The sequence below is a fragment of the Megalopta genalis genome, chromosome 19, assembly GCF_051020955.1.
Source record: "Megalopta genalis isolate 19385.01 chromosome 19, iyMegGena1_principal, whole genome shotgun sequence".
Classification (NCBI taxonomy): Eukaryota; Metazoa; Arthropoda; class Insecta; order Hymenoptera; family Halictidae; genus Megalopta; species Megalopta genalis.
In genome coordinates, this window is record NC_135031.1 from 4840074 (window position 1) to 4857056 (window position 16983).

The window sequence follows — 16983 nt, forward strand, 5'->3', positions numbered from 1 at the left end:
TTGTTGGTTTCTTAGTTTCTTAGTTTCTTAGTTTGTCAGTTTGTCAATTTGTCAGTTTGTCAATTTGTCAGTTTGTTCGTTTCTTAGTTTCTTAGTTTCTTAGTTTCTAATTTTCTTAGTTTCTCAGTTTCTCAGTTTCTCAGTTTCTCAGTTTCTCAGTTTCTCAGTTTCTCAGTTTCTCAGTATCTCAGTTTCTCAGTATCTCAGTTTCTCAGTTTCTCAGTTTCTCAGTTTCTCAGTTTCTCAGTTTCTCAGTTTCTCAGTTTCTCAGTTTCTCAGTTTCTCAGTTTCTCAGTTTCTCAGTTTCTCGGTTTCTCAGTTTCCTAGTTTCTTAGTTTCTTAGTTTCTTAGCTTTTTAATTTCTTAGTTTCTTAGTTTCATAGTTTCTTAGTTTCTTAGTTTCTTAGTTTCTTAGTTTCTTAGTTTCTTGGTTTCTTAGTTTGTCAGTTTGTCAGTTTGTTGGTTTCTTAGTTTCTTAGTTTCTTAGTTTGTCAGTTTGTCAATTTGTCAGATTGTTCGTTTCTTAGTTTCTTAGTTTCTTAGTTTCTAATTTTCTTAGTTTCTCAGTTTCTCAGTTTCTCAGTTTCTCAGTTTCTCAGTTTCTCAGTTTCTCAGTTTCTCAGATTCTCAGTTTCTCAGTTTCTCAGTATCTCAGTTTCTCAGTATCTCAGTTTCTCAGTTTCTCAGTTTCTCAGTTTCTCAGTTTCTCACTTTCTCAGTTTCTCAGTTTCTCAGTTTCTCAGTTTCTCAGTTTCTCAGTTTCTCAGTTTCTCAGTTTCCTAGTTTCTTAGTTTCTTAGTTTCTTAGTTTCTTAGTTTCTTAGTTTCTTAGTTCCTTAGTTTCTTAGTTTCTTAGTTTGTCAGTTTGTTCGTTTCTTAGTTTCTAAGTTTCTTAGTTTCTTAGTTTCTAAGTTTCTTAGTTTCTTAGTTTCATAGTTTCTTAGTTTCTTAGTTTCTTAGTTTCTTAGTTTCTTAGTTTCTTAGTTTCTTAGTTTCTTAGTTTCTTTGTTTCTTAGTTTCTTAGTTTCTTAGTTTCTTAGTTTCTTAGTTTCTTAGTTTCTTAGTTTCTTAGTTTCTTAGTTTCATAGTTTCTTAGTTTCTTAGTTTCTTAGTTTCTTAGTTTCTTAGTTTCTTAGTTTCTTAGTTTCTTAGTTTCTTAGTTTCTTAGTTTCTTAGTTTCTTAGTTTCTTAGTTTCTTAGTTTCTTAGTTTCTTAGTTTCTTAGTTTCTTAGTTTCTTAGTTTCTTAGTTTCTTAGTTTCTTAGTTTCTTAGTTTCTTAGTTTCTTAGTTTCTTAGTTTCTTAGTTTCTTAGTTTCTGAGTTTCTTAGTTTCTTAGTTTCTTTGTTTCTTAGTTTCTTAGTTTCTTAGTTTCTTAGTTTCTTAGTTTCTTAGTTTCTTAGTTTCTTATTTTTTTAGTTTCTTAGTTTCTTGGTTTCTTAGTTTGTCAGTTTGTCAGTTTGTTGGTTTCTTAGTTTCTTAGTTTCTTAGTTTGTCAGTTTGTCAATTTGTCAGTTTGTCAATTTGTCAGTTTGTTCGTTTCTTAGTTTCTTAGTTTCTTAGTTTCTAATTTTCTTAGTTTCTCAGTTTCTCAGTTTCTCAGTTTCTCAGTTTCTCAGTTTCTCAGTTTCTCAGTTTCTCAGTATCTCAGTTTCTCAGTATCTCAGTTTCTCAGTTTCTCAGTTTCTCAGTTTCTCAGTTTCTCAGTTTCTCAGTTTCTCAGTTTCTCAGTTTCTCAGTTTCTCAGTTTCTCAGTTTCTCAGTTTCTCGGTTTCTCAGTTTCCTAGTTTCTTAGTTTCTTAGTTTCTTAGCTTTTTAATTTCTTAGTTTCTTAGTTTCATAGTTTCTTAGTTTCTTAGTTTCTTAGTTTCTTAGTTTCTTAGTTTCTTGGTTTCTTAGTTTGTCAGTTTGTCAGTTTGTTGGTTTCTTAGTTTCTTAGTTTCTTAGTTTGTCAGTTTGTCAATTTGTCAGATTGTTCGTTTCTTAGTTTCTTAGTTTCTTAGTTTCTAATTTTCTTAGTTTCTCAGTTTCTCAGTTTCTCAGTTTCTCAGTTTCTCAGTTTCTCAGTTTCTCAGTTTCTCAGATTCTCAGTTTCTCAGTTTCTCAGTATCTCAGTTTCTCAGTATCTCAGTTTCTCAGTTTCTCAGTTCCTCAGTTTCTCAGTTTCTCACTTTCTCAGTTTCTCAGTTTCTCAGTTTCTCAGTTTCTCAGTTTCTCAGTTTCTCAGTTTCTCAGTTTCCTAGTTTCTTAGTTTCTTAGTTTCTTAGTTTCTTAGTTTCTTAGTTTCTTAGTTCCTTAGTTTCTTAGTTTCTTAGTTTGTCAGTTTGTTCGTTTCTTAGTTTCTAAGTTTCTTAGTTTCTTAGTTTCTAAGTTTCTTAGTTTCTTAGTTTCATAGTTTCTTAGTTTCTTAGTTTCTTAGTTTCTTAGTTTCTTAGTTTCTTAGTTTCTTAGTTTCTTAGTTTCTTTGTTTCTTAGTTTCTTAGTTTCTTAGTTTCTTAGTTTCTTAGTTTCTTAGTTTCTTAGTTTCTTAGTTTCATAGTTTCTTAGTTTCTTAGTTTCTTAGTTTCTTAGTTTCTTAGTTTCTTAGTTTCTTAGTTTCTTAGTTTCTTAGTTTCTTAGTTTCTTAGTTTCTTAGTTTCTTAGTTTTTTAGTTTGTCAGTTTGTTGGTTTCTTAGTTTCTTAGTTTCTTAGTTTGTCAGTTTGTCAATTTGTCAGTTTGTTCGTTTCTTAGTTTCTTAGTTTCTTAGTTTCTTAGTTTCTAATTTTCTTAGTTTCTCAGTTTCTCAGTTTCTCAGTTTCTCAGTTTCCTAGTTTCTTAGTTTCTTAGTTTCTTAGTTTCTTAGTTTCCTAGTTTCTTAGTTTCTTAGTTTCTTAGTTTCTTAGTTTCTTAGTTTCTTAGTTTATTAGTTTCTTAGTTTCTTAGTTTCTTAGTTTCTTAGTTTCTTAGTTTCTTAGTTTCTTAGTTTCTTAGTTTCTTAGTTTCTTAGTTTCTTAGATTCTTAGTTTCCTAGTTTCTTAGTTTCTTAGTTTCTTAGTTTCTTAGTTTATTAGTTTCTTAGTTTCTTACTTTCTTAGTTTCTTAGTTTCTTAGTTTCTTAGATTCTTAGTTTCCTAGTTTCTTAGTTTCTAATTTTCTTAGTTTCTCAGTTTCTCAGTTTCTCAGTTTCTCAGTTTCTCAGTTTCTTAGTTTCTTAGTTTCTTAGTTTCTTAGTTTCCTAGTTTCTTAGTTTCTTAGTTTCTTAGTTTCTTAGTTTCTTAGTTTCTTAGTTTCTTAGTTTCTTAGCTTCTTAGTTTCTTAGTTTCTTAGTTTCTTAGTTTCAAAGTTTCTTAGTTTCTTAGTTTCTTAGTTTCTTAGTTTCTTAGTTTCTTAGTTTCTTAGTTTCTTAGTTTCTTAGTTTCTTAGTTTCTTAGTTTCTTAGTTTCTTAGTTTCTTAGTTTCTTAGTTTCTTAGTTTCTTAGTTTCTTAGTTTCTTAGTTTCTTAGTTTCTTAGTTTCTTAGTTTCTTAGTTTCTTAGATTCTTAGTTTCCTAGTTTCTTAGTTTCTTAGTTTCTTAGTTTCTTAGTTTATTAGTTTCTTAGTTTCTTACTTTCTTAGTTTCTTAGTTTCTTAGTTTCTTAGATTCTTAGTTTCCTAGTTTCTTAGTTTCGTAGTTTCTTAGTTCCTTAGTTCCTTAGTTTATTAGTTTCTTTGTTTGTCAGTTTGTCAGTTTCTTAGTTTCTTAGTTTCTTAGTTTCTTAGTTTCTTAGTTTCTTAGTTTCTTAGTTTCTAAGTTTCTTAGTTTCTTAGTTTCATAGTTTCTTAGTTTCTTAGTTTCTTAGTTTCTTAGTTTCTTAGTTTCTTAGTTTCTTAGTTTCTTAGTTTCTTTGTTTCTTAGTTTCTTAGTTTCTTAGTTTCTTAGTTTCTTAGTTTCTTAGTTTCTTAGTTTCTTAGTTTCTTAGTTTCTTAGTTTCTTAGTTTCTTAGTTTCTTAGTTTCTTAGTTCCTTAGTTTCTTAGTTTCTTAGTTTCTTAGTTTCTTAGTTTCTGAGTTTCTTAGTTTCTTAGTTTCTTAGTTTCTTAGTTTCTTAGTTTCTTAGTTTCTTAGTTTCTTAGTTTCTTAGTTTCTTAGTTTCTTAGTTTCTTAGTTTCTTAGTTTCTTAGTTTCTTAGTTTCTTAGTTTCTTAGTTTCTTAGTTTCTTAGTTTCTTAGTTTCTTAGTTTCTTAGTTTCTTAGTTTCTTAGTTTCTTAGTTTCTAAGTTTCTTAGTTTCTTAGTTTCATAGTTTCTTAGTTTCTTAGTTTCTTAGTTTCTTAGTTTCTTAGTTTCTTAGTTTCTTAGTTTCTTAGTTTCTTTGTTTCTTAGTTTCTTAGTTTCTTAGTTTCTTAGTTTCTTAGTTTCTTAGTTTCTTAGTTTCTTAGTTTCTTAGTTTCTTAGTTTCTTAGTTTCTTAGTTTCTTAGTTTCTTAGTTTCTTAGTTTCTTAGTTTCTTAGTTTCTTAGTTTCTTAGTTTCTTAGTTTTTTAGTTTCTTAGTTTCTTAGTTTCTTAGTTTCTTAGTTTCTTAGTTTCTTAGTTTCTTAGTTTCTTAGTTTCTTAGTTTCTTAGTTTCTTAGTTTCTTAGTTTCTTAGTTTCTTAGTTTCTTAGTTTCTTAGTTTCTTAGTTTCTTAGTTTCTTAGTTTCTTAGTTTCTTAGTTTCTTAGTTTCTTAGTTTCTTAGTTTCTTAGTTTCTTAGTTTCTTAGTTTCTTAGTTTCTTAGTTTCTTAGTTTCTTAGTTTCTTAGTTTCTTAGTTTCTTAGTTTCTTAGTTTCTTAGTTTCTTAGTTTCTTAGTTTCTTAGTTTCTTAGTTTCTTAGTTTCTTAGTTTGTCAGTTTTTTAGTTTCTTAGTTTCTTAGTTTCTTAGTTTCTTAGTTTCTTTGTTTCTTAGTTTCTTAATTTCCTAGTTTCTTAATTTCCTAGTTTCTCAGTTTCTTAGTTTCTTAGTTTCCTAGTTTCTTAGTTTCTTAGTTTGTCAGTTTGTTCGTTTCTTAGTTTGTCAGTTTGTTCGTTCCTTAGTGTCTTAGTTTCTTAGTTTCTTAGTTTCTTAGTTTCTTAGTTTCTTAGTTTCTTAGTTTCTTAGTTTCTTAGTTTCTTAGTTTCTTAGTTTCTTAGTTTCTTAGTTTCTTAGTTTCTTAGTTTCTTAGTTTCTTAGTTTCTTAGTTTCTTAGTTTCTTAGTTTCTTAGTTTCTTAGTTTCTTAGTTTCTTATTTTCTTAGCTTCTTAGTTTCTTAGTTTCTTAGTTTCATAGTTTCATAGTTTCTTAGTTTCTTAGTTTCTTAGTTTCTTAGTTTCTTAGTTTCTTAGTTTCTTAGTTTCTTAGTTTCATAGTTTCTTAGTTTCTTAGTTTCTTAGTTTCTTAGTTTCTTAGTTTCTTAGTTTCTTAGTTTCATAGTTTCTTAGTTTCTTAGTTTCTTAGTTTCTTAGTTTCTTAGTTTCTTAGTTTCTGAGTTTCTTTGTTTCTTAGTTTCTTAGTTTCTTAGTTTCTTAGTTTCTTAGTTTCTTAGTTTCTTAGTTTCTTAGTTTCTTAGTTTCTTAGTTTCTTAGTTTCTTAGTTTCTTAGTTTCTTAGTTTCTTAGTTTCTTAATTTCTTAGTTTCTTAGTTTCTTAGTTTCTTAGTTTCTTAGTTTCTTAGTTTCTTAGTTTCTTAGTTTCTTAGTTTCTTAGTTTCTTAGTTTCTTAGTTTCTTAGTTTCTTAGTTTCTTAGTTTCTTAGTTTCTTAGTTTCTTAGTTTCTTAGTTTCTTAGTTTCTTAGTTTCTTAGTTTCCTAGTTTCTTAATTTCCTAGTTTCTAAGTTCCTTAGTTTCTTAGTTTCTTAGTTTCTTAGTTTCTTAGTTTCTTAGTCTCTTAGTTTCTTAGTCTCTAAGTTTCTTAGTTTCTTAGTTTCTTAGTTTCCTAGTTTCTTAGTTTCTTAGTTTCTTAGTTTCTTAGATCCTTAGTTTCTTAGTTTCTTAGTTTCTTAGTTTCTTAGTTTCTTAGTTTGTCAGTTTGTTCGTTTCTTAGTTTGTCAGTTTGTTCGTTTCTTAGTTTCTCAGTTTCTCAGTTTCTCAGTTTCTCAGTTTCTCAGTTTCTCAGTTTCTCAGTATCTCAGTTTCTCAGTATCTCAGTTTCTCAGTTTCTCAGTTTCTCAGTTTCTCAGTTTCTCAGTTTCTCAGTTTCTCAGTTTCTCAGTTTCTCAGTTTCTCAGTTTCTCAGTTTCTCAGTTTCTCGGTTTCTCAGTTTCCTAGTTTCTTAGTTTCTTAGTTTCTTAGCTTTTTAATTTCTTAGTTTCTTAGTTTCTTAGTTTCTTAGTTTCTTAGTTTCTTAGTTTCTTAGTTTCTTAGTTTCTTAGTTTCTTAGTTTCTTAGTTTCTTAGTTTCTTAGTTTCTTAGTTTCTTAGTTTCTTAGTTTCTTAGTTTCTTAGTTTCTTAGTTTCTTAGTTTCTTAGTTTGTCAGTTTGTTCGTTTCTTAGTTTGTCAGTTTGTTCGTTTCTTAGTTTGTCAGTTTCTTAGTTTCTTAGTTTCTTAGTTTCTTAGTTTCTTAGTTTCTTAGTTTCTGAGTTTCTTAGTTTCTTAGTTTCTTAGTTTCTTAGTTTCTTAGTTTCTTAGTTTCTTAGTTTCTTAATTTCTTAGTTTCTTAGTTTCTTAGTTTCTTAGTTTCTTAGTTTCTTAGTTTCTTAGTTTCTTAGTTTCTTAGTTTCTTAGTTTCTTAGTTTGTCAGTTTCTTAGTTTCTTAGTTTCTTAGTTTCTTAGTTTCTTAGTTTCTTAGTTTCTTAGTTTCTTAGTTTCTTATTTTCTTAGTTTCTAAGTTTCTTAGTTTCTTAGTTTCTTAGTTTCTTAGTTTGTCAGTCTGTCAGTTTGTTCGTTTCTTAGTTTCTTAGTTTCTTAGTTTCTTAGTTTCTTAATTTCTTAATTTCTTAATTTCTTAGTTTCTTAGTTTCTTAGTTTCTTAGTTTCTTAGTTTCTTAGTTTCTTAGTTTCTTAGTTTCTTAGTTTCTTAGTTTCTTAGTTTCTTAGTTTCTTAGTTTCTTAGTTTCTTAGTTTCTTAGTTTCTTATTTTCTTAGCTTCTTAGTTTCTTAGTTTCTTAGTTTCATAGTTTCATAGTTTCTTAGTTTCTTAGTTTCTTAGTTTCTTAGTTTCTTAGTTTCTTAGTTTCTTAGTTTCTTAGTTTCATAGTTTCTTAGTTTCTTAGTTTCTTAGTTTCTTAGTTTCTTAGTTTCTTAGTTTCTTAGTTTCATAGTTTCTTAGTTTCTTAGTTTCTTAGTTTCTTAGTTTCTTAGTTTCTTAGTTTCTGAGTTTCTTTGTTTCTTAGTTTCTTAGTTTCTTAGTTTCTTAGTATCTTAGTTTCTTAGTTTCTTAGTTTCTTAGTTTCTTAGTTTCTTAGTTTCTTAGTTTCTTAGTTTCTTAGTTTCTTAGTTTCTTAGTTTCTTAGTTTCTTAGTTTCTTAGTTTCTTAGTTTCTTAGTTTCTTAGTTTCTTAGTTTCTTAGTTTCTTAGTTTCTTAGTTTCTTAGTTTCTTAGTTTCTTAGTTTCTTAGTTTCTTAGTTTCTTAGTTTCTTAGTTTCTTAGTTTCTTAGTTTCTTAGTTTCTTAGTTTCTTAGTTTCTTAGTTTCTTAGTTTCTTAGTTTCTTAGTTTCTGAGTTTCTTAGTTTCTTAGTTTCTTTGTTTCTTAGTTTCTTAGTTTCTTAGTTTCTTAGTTTCTTAGTTTCTTAGTTTCTTAGTTTCTTAGTTTCTTATTTTTTTAGTTTCTTAGTTTCTTGGTTTCTTAGTTTGTCAGTTTGTCAGTTTGTTGGTTTCTTAGTTTCTTAGTTTCTTAGTTTGTCAGTTTGTCAATTTGTCAGTTTGTCAATTTGTCAGTTTGTTCGTTTCTTAGTTTCTTAGTTTCTTAGTTTCTAATTTTCTTAGTTTCTCAGTTTCTCAGTTTCTCAGTTTCTCAGTTTCTCAGTTTCTCAGTTTCTCAGTTTCTCAGTATCTCAGTTTCTCAGTATCTCAGTTTCTCAGTTTCTCAGTTTCTCAGTTTCTCAGTTTCTCAGTTTCTCAGTTTCTCAGTTTCTCAGTTTCTCAGTTTCTCAGTTTCTCAGTTTCTCAGTTTCTCGGTTTCTCAGTTTCCTAGTTTCTTAGTTTCTTAGTTTCTTAGCTTTTTAATTTCTTAGTTTCTTAGTTTCTTAGTTTCTTAGTTTCTTAGTTTCTTAGTTTCTTAGTTTCTTAGTTTCTTAGTTTCTTAGTTTCTTAGTTTCTTAGTTTCTTAGTTTCTTAGTTTCTTAGTTTCTTAGTTTCTTAGTTTCTTAGTTTCTTAGTTTCTTAGTTTGTCAGTTTGTTCGTTTCTTAGTTTGTCAGTTTGTTCGTTTCTTAGTTTGTCAGTTTGTTCGTTTCTTAGTTTGTTCGTTTCTTAGTTTCTTAGTTTCTTAGTTTCTTAGTTTCTTAGTTTCTTAGTTTCTTAGTTTCTTAGTTTCTTAGTTTCTTAGTTTCTTAGTTTCTTAGTTTCTTAGTTTCTTAGTTTCTTAGTTTCTTAGTTTCTTAGTTTCTTAGTTTCTTAGTTTCTTAGTTTTTTAGTTTCTTAGTTTCTTAGTTTCTTAGTTTCTTAGTTTCTTAGTTTCTTAGTTTCTTAGTTTCTTAGTTTCTTAGTTTCTTAGTTTCTTAGTTTCTTAGTTTCTTAGTTTCTTAGTTTCTTAGTTTCTTAGTTTCTTAGTTTCTTAGTTTCTTAGTTTCTTAGTTTCTTAGTTTCTTAGTTTCTTAGTTTCTTAGTTTCTTAGTTTCTTAGTTTCTTAGTTTCTTAGTTTCTTAGTTTCTTAGTTTCTTAGTTTCTTAGTTTCTTAGTTTCTTAGTTTCTTAGTTTCTTAGTTTCTTAGTTTCTTAGTTTCTTAGTTTCTTAGTTTCTTAGTTTGTCAGTTTTTTAGTTTCTTAGTTTCTTAGTTTCTTAGTTTCTTAGTTTCTTAGTTTCCTAGTTTCTTAATTTCCTAGTTTCTTAATTTCCTAGTTTCTCAGTTTCTTAGTTTCTTAGTTTCCTAGTTTCTTAGTTTCTTAGTTTGTCAGTTTGTTCGTTTCTTAGTTTGTCAGTTTGTTCGTTCCTTAGTGTCTTAGTTTCTTAGTTTCTTAGTTTCTTAGTTTCTTAGTTTCTTAGTTTCTTAGTTTCTTAGTTTCTTAGTTTCTTAGTTTCTTAGTTTCTTAGTTTCTTAGTTTCTTAGTTTCTTAGTTTCTTAGTTTCTTAGTTTCTTAGTTTCTTAGTTTCTTAGTTTCTTAGTTTCTTAGTTTCTTAGTTTCTTAGTTTCTTAGTTTCTTAGTTTCTTAGTTTCTTAGTTTCTTAGTTTCTTAGTTTCTTAGTTTCTGAGTTTCTTAGTTTGTCAGTTTCTTAGTTTCTTAGTTTCTTAGTTTCTTAGTTTCTTAGTTTCTTAGTTTCTTAGTTTCCTAGTTTCTTAATTTCCTAGTTTCTAAGTTCCTTAGTTTCTTAGTTTCTTAGTTTCTTAGTTTCTTAGTTTCTTAGTCTCTTAGTTTCTTAGTCTCTAAGTTTCTTAGTTTCTTAGTTTCTTAGTTTCCTAGTTTCTTAGTTTCTTAGTTTCTTAGTTTCTTAGATCCTTAGTTTCTTAGTTTCTTAGTTTCTTAGTTTCTTAGTTTCTTAGTTTCTTAGTTTCTTAGTTTGTCAGTTTCTTAGTTTCTTAGTTTCTTAGCTTCTTAGCTTCTTAGTTTCTTAGTTTCTTAGTTTCTTAGTTTCTTAGTTTCTTAGTTTCTTAGTTTCTTAGTTTCTTAGTTTCTTTGTTTCTTAGTTTCATAGTTTCTTAGTTTCTTAGTTTCTTAGTTTCTTAGTTTCTTAGTTTCTTAGTTTCATAGTTTCTTAGTTTCATAGTTTCTTAGTTTCTTAGTTTCTTAGTTTCTTAGTTTCTTAGTTTCTTAGTTTCTTAGTTTCTGAGTTTCTTTGTTTCTTAGTTTCTTAGTTTCTTAGTTTCTTAGTTTCTTAGTTTCTTAGTTTCTTAGTTTGTCAGTTTTTTAGTTTCTTAGTTTCTTAGTTTCTTAGTTTCTTAGTTTCTTAGTTTCCTAGTTTCTTAATTTCCTAGTTTCTCAGTTTCTTAGTTTCTTAGTTTCTTAGTTTCTTAGTTTCTTAGTTTCTTAGTTTCTTAGTTTCTTAGTTTCTTAGTTTCTTAGTTTCTTAGTTTCTTAGTTTCTTAATTTCTTAGTTTCTTAGTTTCTTAGTTTCTTAGTTTCTTAGTTTCTTAGTTTCTTAGTTTCTTAGTTTCTTAGTTTCTTAGTTTGTCAGTTTCTTAGTTTCTTAGTTTCTTAGTTTCTTAGTTTCTTAGTTTCTTAGTTTCTTAGTTTCTTAGTTTCTTATTTTCTTAGTTTCTAAGTTTCTTAGTTTCTTAGTTTCTTAGTTTCTTAGTTTGTCAGTCTGTCAGTTTGTTCGTTTCTTAGTTTCTTAGTTTCTTAGTTTCTTAGTTTCTTAATTTCTTAATTTCTTAATTTCTTAGTTTCTTAGTTTCTTAGTTTCTTAGTTTCTTAGTTTCTTAGTTTCTTAGTTTCTTAGTTTCTTAGTTTCTTAGTTTCTTAGTTTCTTAGTTTCTTAGTTTCTTAGTTTCTTATTTTCTTAGCTTCTTAGTTTCTTAGTTTCTTAGTTTCATAGTTTCATAGTTTCTTAGTTTCTTAGTTTCTTAGTTTCTTAGTTTCTTAGTTTCTTAGTTTCTTAGTTTCTTAGTTTCATAGTTTCTTAGTTTCTTAGTTTCTTAGTTTCTTAGTTTCTTAGTTTCTTAGTTTCTTAGTTTCATAGTTTCTTAGTTTCTTAGTTTCTTAGTTTCTTAGTTTCTTAGTTTCTTAGTTTCTGAGTTTCTTTGTTTCTTAATTTCTTAGTTTCTTAGTTTCTTAGTATCTTAGTTTCTTAGTTTCTTAGTTTCTTAGTTTCTTAGTTTCTTAGTTTCTTAGTTTCTTAGTTTCTTAGTTTCTTAGTTTCTTAGTTTCTTAGTTTCTTAGTTTCTTAGTTTCTTAGTTTCTTAGTTTCTTAGTTTCTTAGTTTCTTAGTTTCTTAGTTTCTTAGTTTCTTAGTTTCTTAGTTTCTTAGTTTCTTAGTTTCTTAGTTTCTTAGTTTCTTAGTTTCTTAGTTTCTTAGTTTCTTAGTTTCTTAGTTTCTTAGTTTCTGAGTTTCTTAGTTTCTTAGTTTCTTTGTTTCTTAGTTTCTTAGTTTCTTAGTTTCTTAGTTTCTTAGTTTCTTAGTTTCTTAGTTTCTTATTTTTTTAGTTTCTTAGTTTCTTGGTTTCTTAGTTTGTCAGTTTGTCAGTTTGTTGGTTTCTTAGTTTCTTAGTTTCTTAGTTTGTCAGTTTGTCAATTTGTCAGTTTGTCAATTTGTCAGTTTGTTCGTTTCTTAGTTTCTTAGTTTCTTAGTTTCTAATTTTCTTAGTTTCTCAGTTTCTCAGTTTCTCAGTTTCTCAGTTTCTCAGTTTCTCAGTTTCTCAGTTTCTCAGTATCTCAGTTTCTCAGTATCTCAGTTTCTCAGTTTCTCAGTTTCTCAGTTTCTCAGTTTCTCAGTTTCTCAGTTTCTCAGTTTCTCAGTTTCTCAGTTTCTCAGTTTCTCAGTTTCTCAGTTTCTCGGTTTCTCAGTTTCCTAGTTTCTTAGTTTCTTAGTTTCTTAGCTTTTTAATTTCTTAGTTTCTTAGTTTCATAGTTTCTTAGTTTCTTAGTTTCTTAGTTTCTTAGTTTCTTAGTTTCTTGGTTTCTTAGTTTGTCAGTTTGTCAGTTTGTTGGTTTCTTAGTTTCTTAGTTTCTTAGTTTGTCAGTTTGTCAATTTGTCAGATTGTTCGTTTCTTAGTTTCTTAGTTTCTTAGTTTCTAATTTTCTTAGTTTCTCAGTTTCTCAGTTTCTCAGTTTCTCAGTTTCTCAGTTTCTCAGTTTCTCAGTTTCTCAGATTCTCAGTTTCTCAGTTTCTCAGTATCTCAGTTTCTCAGTATCTCAGTTTCTCAGTTTCTCAGTTTCTCAGTTTCTCAGTTTCTCACTTTCTCAGTTTCTCAGTTTCTCAGTTTCTCAGTTTCTCAGTTTCTCAGTTTCTCAGTTTCTCAGTTTCCTAGTTTCTTAGTTTCTTAGTTTCTTAGTTTCTTAGTTTCTTAGTTTCTTAGTTCCTTAGTTTCTTAGTTTCTTAGTTTGTCAGTTTGTTCGTTTCTTAGTTTCTAAGTTTCTTAGTTTCTTAGTTTCTAAGTTTCTTAGTTTCTTAGTTTCATAGTTTCTTAGTTTCTTAGTTTCTTAGTTTCTTAGTTTCTTAGTTTCTTAGTTTCTTAGTTTCTTAGTTTCTTTGTTTCTTAGTTTCTTAGTTTCTTAGTTTCTTAGTTTCTTAGTTTCTTAGTTTCTTAGTTTCTTAGTTTCTTAGTTTCATAGTTTCTTAGTTTCTTAGTTTCTTAGTTTCTTAGTTTCTTAGTTTCTTAGTTTCTTAGTTTCTTAGTTTCTTAGTTTCTTAGTTTCTTAGTTTCTTAGTTTCTTAGTTTCTTAGTTTCTTAGTTTCTTAGTTTCTTAGTTTCTTAGTTTCTTAGTTTCTTAGTTTCTTAGTTTCTTAGTTTCTTAGTTTCTTAGTTTCTTAGTTTCTTAGTTTCTTAGTTTCTTAGTTTCTTAGTTTCTTAGTTTCTTAGTTTCTGAGTTTCTTAGTTTCTTAGTTTCTTTGTTTCTTAGTTTCTTAGTTTCTTAGTTTCTTAGTTTCTTAGTTTCTTAGTTTCTTAGTTTCTTATTTTTTTAGTTTCTTAGTTTCTTGGTTTCTTAGTTTGTCAGTTTGTCAGTTTGTTGGTTTCTTAGTTTCTTAGTTTCTTAGTTTGTCAGTTTGTCAATTTGTCAGTTTGTCAATTTGTCAGTTTGTTCGTTTCTTAGTTTCTTAGTTTCTAATTTTCTTAGTTTCTCAGTTTCTCAGTTTCTCAGTTTCTCAGTTTCTCAGTTTCTCAGTTTCTCAGTTTCTCAGTATCTCAGTTTCTCAGTATCTCAGTTTCTCAGTTTCTCAGTTTCTCAGTTTCTCAGTTTCTCAGTTTCTCAGTTTCTCAGTTTCTCAGTTTCTCAGTTTCTCAGTTTCTCAGTTTCTCAGTTTCTCGGTTTCTCAGTTTCCTAGTTTCTTAGTTTCTTAGTTTCTTAGCTTTTTAATTTCTTAGTTTCTTAGTTTCATAGTTTCTTAGTTTCTTAGTTTCTTAGTTTCTTAGTTTCTTAGTTTCTTGGTTTCTTAGTTTGTCAGTTTGTCAGTTTGTTGGTTTCTTAGTTTCTTAGTTTCTTAGTTTGTCAGTTTGTCAATTTGTCAGATTGTTCGTTTCTTAGTTTCTTAGTTTCTTAGTTTCTAATTTTCTTAGTTTCTCAGTTTCTCAGTTTCTCAGTTTCTCAGTTTCTCAGTTTCTCAGTTTCTCAGTTTCTCAGATTCTCAGTTTCTCAGTTTCTCAGTATCTCAGTTTCTCAGTATCTCAGTTTCTCAGTTTCTCAGTTCCTCAGTTTCTCAGTTTCTCACTTTCTCAGTTTCTCAGTTTCTCAGTTTCTCAGTTTCTCAGTTTCTCAGTTTCTCAGTTTCTCAGTTTCCTAGTTTCTTAGTTTCTTAGTTTCTTAGTTTCTTAGTTTCTTAGTTTCTTAGTTCCTTAGTTTCTTAGTTTCTTAGTTTGTCAGTTTGTTCGTTTCTTAGTTTCTAAGTTTCTTAGTTTCTTAGTTTCTAAGTTTCTTAGTTTCTTAGTTTCATAGTTTCTTAGTTTCTTAGTTTCTTAGTTTCTTAGTTTCTTAGTTTCTTAGTTTCTTAGTTTCTTAGTTTCTTTGTTTCTTAGTTTCTTAGTTTCTTAGTTTCTTAGTTTCTTAGTTTCTTAGTTTCTTAGTTTCTTAGTTTCATAGTTTCTTAGTTTCTTAGTTTCTTAGTTTCTTAGTTTCTTAGTTTCTTAGTTTCTTAGTTTCTTAGTTTCTTAGTTTCTTAGTTTCTTAGTTTCTTAGTTTCTTAGTTTTTTAGTTTGTCAGTTTGTTGGTTTCTTAGTTTCTTAGTTTCTTAGTTTGTCAGTTTGTCAATTTGTCAGTTTGTTCGTTTCTTAGTTTCTTAGTTTCTTAGTTTCTTAGTTTCTAATTTTCTTAGTTTCTCAGTTTCTCAGTTTCTCAGTTTCTCAGTTTCCTAGTTTCTTAGTTTCTTAGTTTCTTAGTTTCTTAGTTTCCTAGTTTCTTAGTTTCTTAGTTTCTTAGTTTCTTAGTTTCTTAGTTTCTTAGTTTATTAGTTTCTTAGTTTCTTAGTTTCTTAGTTTCTTAGTTTCTTAGTTTCTTAGTTTCTTAGTTTCTTAGTTTCTTAGTTTCTTAGTTTCTTAGATTCTTAGTTTCCTAGTTTCTTAGTTTCTTAGTTTCTTAGTTTCTTAGTTTATTAGTTTCTTAGTTTCTTACTTTCTTAGTTTCTTAGTTTCTTAGTTTCTTAGATTCTTAGTTTCCTAGTTTCTTAGTTTCTAATTTTCTTAGTTTCTCAGTTTCTCAGTTTCTCAGTTTCTCAGTTTCTCAGTTTCTTAGTTTCTTAGTTTCTTAGTTTCTTAGTTTCCTAGTTTCTTAGTTTCTTAGTTTCTTAGTTTCTTAGTTTCTTAGTTTCTTAGTTTCTTAGTTTCTTAGCTTCTTAGTTTCTTAGTTTCTTAGTTTCTTAGTTTCAAAGTTTCTTAGTTTCTTAGTTTCTTAGTTTCTTAGTTTCTTAGTTTCTTAGTTTCTTAGTTTCTTAGTTTCTTAGTTTCTTAGTTTCTTAGTTTCTTAGTTTCTTAGTTTCTTAGTTTCTTAGTTTCTTAGTTTCTTAGTTTCTTAGTTTCTTAGTTTCTTAGTTTCTTAGTTTCTTAGTTTCTTAGTTTCTTAGATTCTTAGTTTCCTAGTTTCTTAGTTTCTTAGTTTCTTAGTTTCTTAGTTTATTAGTTTCTTAGTTTCTTACTTTCTTAGTTTCTTAGTTTCTTAGTTTCTTAGATTCTTAGTTTCCTAGTTTCTTAGTTTCGTAGTTTCTTAGTTCCTTAGTTCCTTAGTTTATTAGTTTCTTTGTTTGTCAGTTTGTCAGTTTCTTAGTTTCTTAGTTTCTTAGTTTCTTAGTTTCTTAGTTTCTTAGTTTCTTAGTTTCTAAGTTTCTTAGTTTCTTAGTTTCATAGTTTCTTAGTTTCTTAGTTTCTTAGTTTCTTAGTTTCTTAGTTTCTTAGTTTCTTAGTTTCTTAGTTTCTTTGTTTCTTAGTTTCTTAGTTTCTTAGTTTCTTAGTTTCTTAGTTTCTTAGTTTCTTAGTTTCTTAGTTTCTTAGTTTCTTAGTTTCTTAGTTTCTTAGTTTCTTAGTTTCTTAGTTCCTTAGTTTCTTAGTTTCTTAGTTTCTTAGTTTCTTAGTTTCTGAGTTTCTTAGTTTCTTAGTTTCTTAGTTTCTTAGTTTCTTAGTTTCTTAGTTTCTTAGTTTCTTAGTTTCTTAGTTTCTTAGTTTCTTAGTTTCTTAGTTTCTTAGTTTCTTAGTTTCTTAGTTTCTTAGTTTCTTAGTTTCTTAGTTTCTTAGTTTCTTAGTTTCTTAGTTTCTTAGTTTCTTAGTTTCTTAGTTTCTTAGTTTCTAAGTTTCTTAGTTTCTTAGTTTCATAGTTTCTTAGTTTCTTAGTTTCTTAGTTTCTTAGTTTCTTAGTTTCTTAGTTTCTTAGTTTCTTAGTTTCTTTGTTTCTTAGTTTCTTAGTTTCTTAGTTTCTTAGTTTCTTAGTTTCTTAGTTTCTTAGTTTCTTAGTTTCTTAGTTTCTTAGTTTCTTAGTTTCTTAGTTTCTTAGTTTCTTAGTTTCTTAGTTTCTTAGTTTCTTAGTTTCTTAGTTTCTTAGTTTCTTAGTTCCTTAGTTTCTTAGTTTCTTAGTTTCTTAGTTTCTGAGTTTCTTAGTTTCTTAGTTTCTTAGTTTCTTAGTTTCTTAGTTTCTTAGTTTCTTAGTTTCTTAGTTTCTTAGTTTCTTAGTTTCTTAGTTTCTTAGTTTCTTAGTTTCTTAGTTTCTTAGTTTCTTAGTTTCTTAGTTTCTTAGTTTCTTAGTTTCTTAGTTTCTTAGTTTCTTAGTTTCTTAGTTTCTTAGTTTCTTAGTTTCTTAGTTTCTTAGTTTCTTAGTTTCTTAGTTTCTTAGTTTCTAAGTTTCTTAGTTTCTTAGTTTCATAGTTTCTTAGTTTCTTAGTTTCTTAGTTTCTTAGTTTCTTAGTTTCTTAGTTTCTTAGTTTCTTAGTTTCTTTGTTTCTTAGTTTCTTAGTTTCTTAGTTTCTTAGTTTCTTAGTTTCTTAGTTTCTTAGTTTCTTAGTTTCTTAGTTTCTTAGTTTCTTAGTTTCTTAGTTTCTTAGTTTCTTAGTTTCTTAGTTTCTTAGTTTCTTAGTTTCTTAGTTTCTTAGTTTCTTAGTTTCTTAGTTTCTTTGTTTCTTAGTTTCTTAGTTTCTTAGTTTCTTAGTTTCTTAGTTTCTTAGTTTCTTAGTTTCTTAGTTTCTTAGTTTCTTAGTTTCTTAGTTTCTTAGTTTCTTAGTTTCTTAGTTTCTTAGTTTCTTAGTTTCTTAGTTTCTTAGTTTCTTAGTTTCTTAGTTTCTTAGTTTCTTAGTTTCTTAGTTTCTTAGTTTCTTAGTTTCTTAGTTTCTTAGTTTCTTAGTTTCTTAGTTTCTTAGTTTCTTAGTTTCTTAGTTTCTTAGTTTCTTAGTTTCTTAGTTTCTTAGTTTCTTAGTATCTCAGTTTCTCAGTTTCTCAGTTTCCCAGTTTCTCAGTTTCTCAGTTTCTCACTTTCTCAGTTTCTCAGTTTCTCAGTTTCTCAGTTTCTCAGTTTCTCAGTTTCTCAGTTTCTCAGTTTCCTAGTTTCTTAGTTTCTTAGTTTCTTAGTTTCTTAGTTCCTTAGTTTCTTAGTTTCTTAGTTTGTCAGTTTGTTCGTTTCTTAGTTTCTAAGTTTCTTAGTTTCTTAGTTTCTTAGTTTCTTAGTTTCTGAGTTTCTTAGTTTCTTAGTTTCTTAGTTTCTTAGTTTCTTAGTTTCTTAGTTTCTTAGTTTCTTAGTTTCTTAGTTTCTTAGTATCTCAGTTTCTCAGTTTCTCAGTTTCCCAGTTTCTCAGTTTCTCAG